This window comes from Octopus sinensis, linkage group LG17, assembly GCF_006345805.1.
Source record: "Octopus sinensis linkage group LG17, ASM634580v1, whole genome shotgun sequence".
Classification (NCBI taxonomy): domain Eukaryota; kingdom Metazoa; phylum Mollusca; class Cephalopoda; order Octopoda; family Octopodidae; genus Octopus; species Octopus sinensis.
The window spans coordinates 14,285,526-14,297,332 of record NC_043013.1 but is presented as its reverse complement, the minus strand read 5'-3'; the positions used below and the strand labels follow the sequence as shown (position 1 = coordinate 14,297,332).

The following is an 11,807-nucleotide window of genomic DNA, read 5'->3' as shown; positions in this document are numbered from 1 at the left end:
TACGACGTTTCATATCCGTATACGCCTAATGTAAACAACAACGTGATCGAAGATGGAAAAATAGGTGATGGTTGTACATGCATATTTCAGGAATTCTTGATTCCTCATCAGTACCACATCGATGAACTCATTGTACAAGCATATTTCAGGAATTATTGATTCCTCATCAGTACCGCATCCATGAACTCATTGTACATGCATATTTCAGGAATTCTTGATTCCTCATCAGTACCACATCGATGAACTCATTGTACATGCATATTTCAGGAATTCTTGATTCCTCATCAGTACCGCATCCATGAACTCATTGCTAAATATAGCAGTGGAACGTTATTGGATATAATAATTTTACATATTAAACAAATTCCTGACAGCTGGTACATAAATACTAATTACTTATAGGAACAGGATATTTCCTTATGCAACCATAATATATTACAAAGTATATACTTTTTTATTCTAAGCACAAGGCCCGAAATTTTGGGGGACAGGGCCAATCAATTAGATCGACCCAGTACGCAACTGGTACTTAATTTATCGACCCCGAAAGGATGAATGGCAAAGTCGACCTCGGCGGTATTTGAACTAGGAACGTAAAGACAGACAAAATACTGCTAAGCGTTTCGCCCAGCGTGCTAACGTTTCTTATTTCTTTACTGCCCACCAGGGGTTACACACAGAGGGGACAAACAAGGACAGACAAACGGATTAAGTCCATTATATCGACCCCAGTGCGTAACTGGTACATATTTAATCGAACCCGAAAGGATGAAAGGCAAAGTCGACCTCGGCGGAATTTCAACTGCCGAGGTCGATTTTGCCTTTCACCGTTCGGTGTGCTAATGTTTCTGCCAGCTCGCCGCCTTCTCTGTAACAGTAATATTCCTTTCTACTGTAGGTACAAGGCCCGAAATTTGGGGGGAGGGCACCAGTCAATTAGATCGACCCCAGTACACAACTGGTACTTAATTTATCGATCCCGAAAGGATGAAATGCAAAGTCGTCCTCGGCGGATTTTGAACTAGGAACGTAAAGACAGACGAAATACTGCTAAGCATTTCGCCCGGTGTGCTAACGTTTCTTATTTCTTTACCTCCCACAAGGGGCTACACAAAGAGGAGACAGACAAACGGATTAAGTCGTTTTATATCGACCCCAGTGCGTAACCGGTACTTATTTAATCGACCCCGAAAGGATGAAAGGCAAAGTCGACCTCGGCGGAATTTGAACTCAAAACGTAGCGACAGACGAAATACCTATTTCTTTACTTCCCACAAGGGGCTAAACGTAGAGAGAATAAATAAGGACAGACAAACGGATTAAGTCGATTACATCGACCCCAGTGCGCAACTGGTACTTAATTTATCGATCCCGAAATGATGAAAGGCAAAGTCGACTTCGGCGGAATTTGAACTTAGAACGTAAAGACAGACGAAATACCTCTAAGAATTTCGCCCGGCGTGCTAACATTTCCGCCAGCTCGCCGTCTTACTTCAAAGTATATTAAACGTTTTAAAAGACAATACTGTCTCCTATTATGCAAATACTGTTATTACATCACTTTTTAAGAAATCCTAAAATATGTCATATTCATACATTACCTATTTTTCCATCTTTTATCGTATCATTCTATATATTAAATATATTCGGATGCGAAACGTCGTTACAAATCAGTGCTGGCTATACTTTCTGTTGAAAATCTGTACAGGGCGTGGGAGTGGCTGTGTGGTAAGTAGCTTGCTTACCAACCACATGGTTCCAGGTTCAGTCTCACTGCATGACCCCTTGAGTAAGTGTCTTCTACTATAGCCTCGGGCCGACCAAAGCCTTGTGAGTGGATTTGGTAGACGGAAACTGAAAGAAACCCGTCGTACATATGTATATATGTGTGTGTGGGGGGTATATGTTTTTGTGTCTGTGTTTGTGTCCACCCCCCCCCCAACATCGCTTGACAACCGATGCTGGTAACTTAGCGGTTCGGCCAAAGATATCGATAGAATAAGTACCAGGCTTACAAAGAATAAGTCCTGGGGTCGATTGCTCGACTAAAGGCGGTGCTCCAGCATGGCCACAATCAAATGACTGAAACAAGTTAAAGAGAGTAAAAAGTAAAGATCACCTTAAAAAGTGATTTAATATCACTGCTAACACGAGAGGACACAGTATATATTTTGTATTACATTATGGTTGCATAAAGAACGGAATCCGTACAAGTCATTAACTTAGGCAAATGTCATCTACTATAGCCCTGGGCCATCCAGTGTCTTGTGAGTGAGTTGTGTAAGTAAAAACTATGTGGAAGCCCTTCGTATATGTGTGTGTATGTGTATTTGAGTTTCTGCTTGTTCCCCTCCACCACCACCACCATCACCACTTGACATCCGATGCTGGTTTGTTTACGTCTCCTTAACTTTGCGGTTCGGGAAAACGAACAAAAGAATAATTTCCAAACTTTAGAAACTAAATTGCAAGGATCGGTTTGTGCAACTAAACCTTTCAGGGCAGTGCTCCAGAATGGCCGCCGTCCACTGACTGAAAGAAGAGAGAAATGAAAGATAAAAATATAAAATATAAAAAAAGTCACGCACAAAATAAGTTCAATGTTCCCCGGATTTGTCAAAGATATACTTCAAGTTTTCTAAAATTGAATAAAATGAAATAACGATGAATACACAGGATTAACAAAATGAATAATAGTAATAGCAACAACAACAAAATAATAATAATAATAATAATAATAATAATAATAATAATAATAAGAAGAAGAGAAGAAGAAGAAGAAGAAGAAGAAGAAGAAGAAGAAGAGAAGAAGAAGAAGAAGAAGAAGAAGAAGAAGAAGAAAGAAGAAGAAGAGAAGAAGAAGAAGAAGATATAGTTGTCAGAGATCATGAAGAAAAAAAATGCTTTCTAATTGATGTATCAATACCGTCAGATGACAACGTGTCTCTAAAATAAATGGAGAAACTTTCAAAATACAAAGACCTGGAAATAGAGGTAACTAAAATGTGGAATCTAAAAACAGAAACAATTCCTATCATAGTAGGCATGATAAAAAAATATTCAGACAAATACAAAACAAAAACACCAGGACTTACAAACACATATAACATACAGAAAATTGCACACATCCTACGCAGAACACTTTCCATACAGTAACCATCAGAGCACCACAACAAATCACAGCACATACCCAAGGCACACAGAGCTGCGCTCGGTAGTGAAGTGAAAGCACGCTATAAAAATAAAACTACTGAATAATAATAATAATAATAATAATAATTGTTATTATTATTATTATATTATTATTATTATTATTATTATTATTATTATTATTATTATTATTATTATAAGGAAGATGTAATATAAATAAAATGTCAAATGTTTCGTTGCATGACCATAATGTATGTTTTCTGCAATCAGAAAACCACTACTTTCAAAAACAAACGTTGCAAAGCGTTTAGAGTGGAGTAAAAACCTACAGAATTGGTCCCTAGGGCAGTGGAAGATTGTCCTACCCCATATTAAAATATATTTGTTTGAAATTTTAAGCTATTTCCATTATTTTGTCCAGCCCCTGTATATATTTCTTATTTTTCTCTGTTGTAGAGTTTATACTTATGACCAACGCGAAGGAGTTTAACTGCAAAAAGTTCCAAATTCTGAAACAACAAGATGTTTCCTTGCCACACCAAGTGACAATTTCCCCTTGTAAATCTTCTTCAGAAGTATCGGTAACTTTCGACTAAACAAATATATAAGAAGCAGCGTCACATTCTGTAAGTCCCTGTAGCGCAGGGGATAGCGCGCTGGACTTCTAATCCAGAGGCCGTGAGTTCGAATCTCACCAGGGATGATTGACTTCCGTGTTTTAGAAATTTTTTTTTAAACTTTCAGCATTATGAAACAATGTTCCTTGCAATGACCATACTGTTGGGAAACGTTTAGCAATCATCATCATCATCATCATCAGGAATCGTTTGCAGGTTGAATAGAATAATTTAAATCACGATCTAACGCATTCTTGTGCAATTCTTATGCAGTTAATGTATTCGAAGTCCAATTCATGATATCAACCATTTATGATTTAGGCGTAGGAGTGGCTGTGTGGTAAGTAGCATGCTTACCAACCACATAGTTCCAGGTTCAGTCCCACTGCGTGGCACCTTGGGAAAGTGTCTTCTACTATAGCAAGTGTGTGTGTGTATGTTTGTGTGTCTGTGTTTGTCCTCCCAACATCGCTTGACGACCGATGCTGGTGTGTTTACGTCCCCGTAACTTAGCGGTTCGGCAAAACAGACCGATAGAATAAGTTCTAGGCTTACAAAGAATAAGTCCTGGAGTCGACTTGCTCGACTGAAGGTGGTGCTCCAGCATGGCAACAGTCAAATTACTGAAACAAGTAAAAACAATTTATACATATATCGTAGCTGTGTGGTAAGAAGCTTGATTCCAGACCACGTGGTTCCATATATACATATATACACTCACGCCTACCTCCTCACACACACATATACACACGTAATTCCTTGATGGTGTATTCGTCTATTAGATTAAATCCAATTAGGTTTCATTCCATTTCATCTAATTTGATATCGTTTCATATTATTTCCATTCTTTCATTGATATCCCTATTTGTCACTATATTCTCATTACTGTTATCATTTTACGTTATATCAGATGTAAATAACTGTATTTTTTCCCTCTATTTTCACCGTTACACAGAGATGGACAATCTCTACGAAAAAGGAAAAAAGAAAAATCTGTCGTCTGCCGTGCATGATGCAGAAAGCAAACGAGAGCGGCGTTGGATGATGGCAGCCATTTTGGAGTGGGGTTTTTCGTCTTTTGCTGTGTTGGTTGTTGTTGTGGTGTTTTGTTTTTGTTCCTGTTAGAAATAAATATGTCGTCCCGTCGTGTGTCTTGTCTGATCGAGACGTTTGGTTGTGATAGCGACAAGCTTGTTGGAACACAATCAAATTGGATGTTAGTGTCAGTCTTAACTTTCTTGGCCACATGTCAAACGGACCGAGAAAAGAGAGAAAGAGAGAAAGAAAGAGGGAGAGAGGAAGAGAGAGAGAGGGGGGACAGAAACAGTGACAGACAGAGATAGAAACAGGGAGAGTTGGGTGGAGAGAAGGAAATTTAAGTGGGTTATGTTGTGTTAAGCCAGTGTGTGAATGTATACATGTATGTGTGTGTGTGTATGACTTGTGGTGGTGGTGGTGCTTTGGTGGGTGGTGGAGACGGTGGGGCGGTAGGAGGATGAGAAGAATAGAAAGGAAAAAGAAAAACGAAAAGGAAAGAATGAAAAGAAGAGAATTAATTAAAGTACTGTAAAGCATATAGAAAGAAGAATAAAAGGAAGGAAAAGAGAAGAAAGATAGAGAGAAGGAGATACATAGACAGATCGACAAACAGATAGATAGATAGATAGATAGATAGATAGATAGATAGATAGATAGATAGATAGATAGATACATACATAGATAGAAAAGTTGGAAAACGAATACTGATGCGGAAAAAAGAAAAGAAAGAAGGAAAGAAGGAAGATAAGAAAGAAAGTGACAAGAAAGATAAAAAAATAAATAAAAGAAGACAGCCAAAATAGAATGAAAGAGAAAAACAATAGAAGGAAAGAAAGAAGTTCATTTTTATCTTCTTCTCCACCTCTCACGCGCACGCGCGCGCACACACATTCTCTCTCTTTCTCACTCCCTCCATACGCTATCTCTATCATATCGCATTGCTCCTTCTGTCTATATGTATCCGATTTCTCTCCTCTTTTCCCTCTCCCCTTCCCCATTTTCCTAATCTCTCTTTCTCTCTCTTTATCTCTCAGTCTCTCTCCTTCTCTCCCTCCCTCTCTCCCTCTCTCTCTCTCACTCTTTCTCATAAATCTCAGTGTAATTCTACCAACGTTTACCAAAACTATAAAAGCTATTAAAGCAGACGACAGATATTTATGTAATGGAGTAAGTGTGGCTTGAACACGTAACGGAAGCGGAAGTGGGTGTGGCTGAAATAAAATTTAAGAAATAGTGAGACAGAGAATGTAACTGGAAGAAAAGCATAAGTAAATAGATAGCCGAATGATCAACGGGACGAATAGGGATGTGTCTCAGAAGAAGAGAAAGAGAGTCAGACAGAGAGAGAGAGAGAGAGCGACAGAGAGCGACAGACAGACAGCGGAGTAGTAGTAGTAGTAGTAGTAGTAGTAGTAGTAGTAGTAGTAGTAGTAGTAGTGTAGTAGTAGTAGTTGAGTTGGTGGTGGTGGTGGCAGAGAGAGAGAAAGCGACAGACAGACAGCGGAGTGGTAGTAGTAGTAGTAGTAGTAGTAGTAGTAGTAGTAGTAGTTGTAGTAGTAGAGGTGGTGGTGTTGGTGGAGAGAGCGGTAGACAGACAGCGCAGTAGTAGTAGTAGTAGTAGTAGTAGTAGTAGAGCAGCAGCAGCAGCAGCAATAGTAGTAGTAGTAGTAGTAGTAGTGTAGTAGTAGTAGAGGTGGTGGTGGTGGTGGTGGTGGTGGTGGTTGTGGTTGGGGTGGTGGTGAGGGGGGAATAGAGATAGGAAAATGAATTACTACGTGAAGGCAACGTCACTTCTTTTTTCTTTGACGAGAAATATATTCCAACACACGCCACCGAAACTGTTGAACTAAAAGAAAGAGATATTACCTAAATGCACCCATGAGAATAAATACAAGATACCTTAATATATCATTAATAATTATAGACGTGATGTTATATTGAAAACACGATTGTAGATGATGCCCTTTAGTATTCTAACTGCTCACCTAAGGAAAGATAACTCTATCAAATCCTACAACCTAATAACCACTGCCTTCGCGGTACTTGTTGCATCAGACCAATACAAATTTGAAAAGCGAGAAATTGAGACATGTTGCGCACAAACCACATCCGTTTTTATAATTGTTTCAAGTTTTGGCACAGGGTCAAAAGATTTTGATGCGAGAAAGGAGGTCGATTACATCAACCCCGATACTTGATTGTGACTTATTTTATCGATTTCGAAAGAATGAATGACAAAGGCGACCTGCTGCCCTGTAGGGTGATTTATTGAAAGTTTTAAACAAAAATGCTAAGTGAATAAAAACCAAACAAAATCTGGAAGAGGGGTCCTAAGGCAGATACGTCTGGTTATACTTTACTAATAAAAAATTAACCATAAACTAGACTCAAAATACAGTGAGAAAAATACAAGATTGGGATCTTTTCGGTTTGAACAGCAGTTTTTTAACATAATTTCCACGTAACTAAACACTTTTAAACTTCGTATACTGGTAGAATGTGTTTATAAAACATCTTTTTCTCTTGGCTTTATTGAGAAAATTTTATGGTTTGCAAGATATTTGTTGTTTTTTTTTCTTTAATTTCTGCAATTTCAACCAATCAATGACGTCTATTGAGGTAAAAAAAAACATTCTGTGCCGTATGAATATGTCCCTCGTTTAAGAAACAGATTGGGTTTATTTACATTTCTGAAGAAAAAAAGATACCCTTCCCCCCACCCCTAACCCTAGCCCTAACCCTAACCCTGAAACAGATTGAAATGCAATAGATCGATACTAGAGTCATAATTATGGGTGACAATTTCATATGACACCGCTAGAAAAAAACTGCCGTTCAAACCGAAAAGATCCCAAGATTGTGCTGGCGTAGGTGTGTGCTTCATGATTCAAGGGAAGATGTTAACCAGTAAAAAGGAAACTCTAAATGGCTCATATCACGTATTACACTAAAAATACATTGAATGCGTAAGAATACGGGATAGTGGCCTAAATTATTCTATTCAACATACAAATGAGATATGATGATGAGTGGCAAAGGTCGTGGTGGTTGCTAAGGGACTCCCGATAGTATAATATCAATAGTTACACGTATGATTACGAACCAAGGAACTTTGAAACCATGAAATTTGACTGAAGAAAAAAAATTTCGTAAAATATACGAAAATAAATCATCCCTGGTGGGATTCGAACCCACGGCCTCTGGATTAGAAGTCCAGCGCGCTATCCCCTGCGCTACAGGGACTTACAAGTTCAAAGGCTGCTTATTATATATTTGTTTAGTGGTGAAGTGGACTAGCGAGGAGGAAGAGGAAGGGGAAGGGAGGACGATTTAAAGTGTAAGAGAATCAATTAAAGAGAGGTGGGTGGGTGGAATGAGAAAATAATTTGAAGAATGAGAAAGAAGAAAGAGAGGGAGAGAAAGAAAGACACGATGTTACTGAGAGTAAGGATGGGGAGGTGTTAGAGGTACAATCAAAGAAAGAAAATCAAGAATCAATTAGTGAGAGGAGATAGAGGTTCAGAGAAAATGGTAAAGGAGCCAGAGAGGAAGAAAGTTAATTATAGGAAGATGAAGAGATTAAGAGATTGAAAGAGAGAGAGAGAGAGAGAAACAGAGAGAGAGAGAGAGAAACAGAGAGAGAGAGAAAGAGAGAGCGAGAGAGAGAAACAGAGAGAGAGAGAGAGAGAGAGAGAGAAAGAAAGAGAGATAGAGAGAGAGAGAAAGAGAGAGAGAGTGAGAGCAGAGTAGCCTTGAAGAGAAGTAGTGATACGTTGGCAAAGAGATTTTGAAGAAGTGAGAGAAGTAGAGAGGGGAGCCTACAAAGAGAGAGAGCAAAGGGGAGATAATGACTGGGTGACATAGAGACGAAAAGGCAAGGGAGAATAGAGTGATCGAGAGAGGGATCAAGACGGAGAAGTACAAAGGAGGAGGAGGGCGAGGAAGAGAACGATGAGGAGGAGAATGACGAGAAGGACGAGGTGGACAAAGGCGCGGAGGAGGAGGAGGAGGAGGAAGGGGAAGGGGAGGAGAACGACGAGGATGAGGAAGAGGAATGGGGAGGAAGGTGCTCGGGATCATTCTCACAGCTTCCTCCATCTTCAAGACGACCGCCCCGGAGGTCCTCTTTCAGCTTGGGGAGCACTAAAAGTCGCAAGGCGCAAGGTCTGAACTATAGGTAGGATGAGAAACAATTCTGAGACCCATCTTTGTAACCAAGGCGCACCTCACTAAGCAGCCTGGGAACAAATTTTGCACAAATTTTGTGCATGTTTAGATGTTCGTGAATAACTCTGTGTACAGTTGCCACACCAACTCCAAACTGTATGCTTATTATCTTTATATATTTCTTTACTGCCCACAAGAGGCTAAGCACAGAGGGGACAAACAAGGACAGACACACGGATTAAGTCGATTACATCGATCCCAGTGAGTAACTGATACTTTATTTATCGACCCCGAAAGGATGAAAGGCAAAGTCGACCTCGGCGGAATTTGAACTCAGAACGTAACGACAGACAAAATATGGCTACGCATTTCGCCCTGCATGCTAACGTTTCTGCCACTCGCCGCCTTATTATCTTTATAGACAAACGACAGCCTTCATCCAAAAAATTGCCAATTGTCTCAACCACCTCTGATGTTCTGATGCCCCACACCTCCCATCATCTCTCACCTCCTCTCTACCGTTCTTGAACCTCATATGCTTGCGAAAAACTAAAACCATAAGCAGTGTGAAGAATTTCATAATTTTCAGTAGCGTTTTTGCTCAGTTTAACACAAGATTTTATTGCATAGCAAGATTCCAAACGTCCCGACTGCATCCTGCAAATGAGCCAACTGTAACGAGCAGTGTTTACTAGAGTGTGTTCAAAGTACTATTACAGCCTGCTTCTTCAATATGGAATAGTAATAAAAAGTTGGCAGGTCAGCTTATTAGGTGCAATGATATGCTAAAATTACAATAACCTAGGACGGACAGTGTGGAGGCGCAATGGCCCAGTGGTTAGGGTAGTGGACTCGCGGTCGGAGGATCGTGGTTTCGATTCCCAGACCGGGCGTTGTGTGTATTTATTGAGCAAAAACTCCTAAAACCTCCACGATGCTCCGGCAGGGGATGGTGGTGACCCCTATTGTACTCTTTCGCCACAATTTTCTCACACTCTCTCTTCCTGTTTCTTGAGTAAAGCTGCGATGGACTGGCATCCCGTCCAGCTGGGAGGAACACATACGCCACAGAAACCGGGAAACCGGGCCCATGGGCCTAGCTAGGCTTGAAAAGGGCGAAAAAGAAAAAAAGGAAAGACAGCACAGTAGTATGTATCTCCGCCTGTCATGCGGGAGACCGGGATTCGATTCCCTGCTGGGGAAGCAATTTAGCAAGGCGCAGGCGTGGGTCTGTGATAAGAAACTTGCTTCCCGACCACCTGGTTCCGGGTTCAGTTCCTCTGCGTGGCACGTTGGGCAAAATGTCTTCTACTATAGGCTCTTGCTGACCAAAGCCTTGTGAGTAGATTTGGTAGACGAAAACTGAAAGAAGCCAGTGTATGTGTGTGTGTGCCATCACCGCTTGATAAGCGGTGTTGATGTGTTTATGCTCCTGTAACTTAACGGTTCGTCAAATATCGATAGAATAAGCACCAGGCTTTAAAAGCAAAACAATACAGAAATCCTAGGGTGGATTCATTCGACTAAAAATTCAAGGTGGTGCCCCAGCATGACAGCAGTCTAATGACTGAAACAAGTAAAAGAGAAACCCAACAGAAAAGCTGGAAAGGGACCCTAAGGAAAATATGTCCTGTTATAATTAACCAATATTTTTTTTTTAAATCAATCATAAATGGTTGATATCACGAATACATTAACTGCGTAAGAACTGTAGAAGAATGTGTTAGACAGTGATTTAAATTATTCTATTCAACTTGCAAATGATACCTGATGATGATGATGGTGATTGCTAAACGATTCCCAACAATATGGTCATTGCAGGTGTAGTTACATAGTAAGGAACATTGTTTCATAACGCTGAAAGTTTTAAGAAAAATTTCCAAAACATGAAGGTCAATCATCCCTGGTGAGATTCGAACTCACGGCCTCTGAATTAGAAGTCCAGCTCGCTATCCCCTGCGCTACAGGGACTTACAGAATGTGATGCTGCATCTTATATATTTGTTTAGTCGTGAAATGGTATAGAGTGGAGAAAGGGGAGGGTGGAGTGATTTTGAGAGTGAGAGAATTAAGTAGTGAGAGAGGGGGAGTAGAGGAAAAGTAATTACAAGAGTGTAAGTCATGAGAAGAGTGAGAAGCAGCAAAGCGAGCGGGAGAAAGAAAGATACAGGAATATTGAGTGTAAGAATAGGGAGAAGGCAGAGGTAGAAATAAAGAATGAAAAGATAAGAAGCAATTAATGAGAGGAGACAGACGGTCAGAGGGAAATAGTGAGTAAGGCAAAGAGGAAGAGAGAAGGTTAATTACAGAGAGATAAAGAGTAAGAGATTGTAAGAGAGAGAGAGAGTGAGTGAGTGAGTGAGTGAGTGAGAAAGTGAGTGAGTGAGTGAGTGAGAGAGAGACTGAGTGAGTGAGTGAGTGAGTGAGTGAGTGAGTGAGTGAGTGAGTGAGTGAGTGAGAGAGTGAGTGAGCGAGTGAGTTAGTGAGTGAGTGAGAGGGAGAGTGAGTGAGTGAGTGAGATGGTGAGCGAGTGAGTGAGTGAGAGAGTGAGTGAGCGAGTGAGTGAGTGAGTGAGTGAGTGAGTGAGTGAGAGGGTGAGTGAGTGAGTGAGATGGTGAGCGAGTGTGTGAGTGAGAGAGTGAGTGAGTGAGTGAGTGATTGAGAGAGTGAGAAAGTGAGTGAGTGAGTGAGTGAGTGAGTGAGTGAGATGGTGAGCGTGTGAGTGAGTGAGTGAGTGAGTGAGTGAGTGAGTGAGTGAGTGAGAGACTGAGTGAGTGAGTGAGAGAGTGAGTGAGCGAGTGAGTTAGTGAGTGAGTGAGAGGGTGAGTGAGTGAG

The 11,807-nt window shown here is 40.5% G+C and overlaps 1 protein-coding gene and 3 non-coding genes across 8 annotated transcripts in view; 1 reads left to right on the top strand and 3 right to left on the bottom strand.

Moving 5' to 3' along the window:
- LOC115221048 (transient receptor potential cation channel subfamily M member 2-like) overlaps positions 1 to 11,807 on the bottom strand; it is a 706,843-nt gene that overhangs the window by 116,495 nt on the left and 578,541 nt on the right. The gene's annotated exons all lie outside the window — the stretch shown is intronic.
- On the top strand, positions 3,781 to 3,853 carry Trnar-ucu. The gene has a single exon. It is a non-coding gene; the product is annotated as a tRNA-Arg (tRNA).
- On the bottom strand, positions 7,976 to 8,048 carry Trnar-ucu. Its single transcript has one exon. It is a non-coding gene; the product is annotated as a tRNA-Arg (tRNA).
- Trnar-ucu lies at positions 10,871 to 10,943 on the bottom strand. The gene has a single exon. It is a non-coding gene; the product is annotated as a tRNA-Arg (tRNA).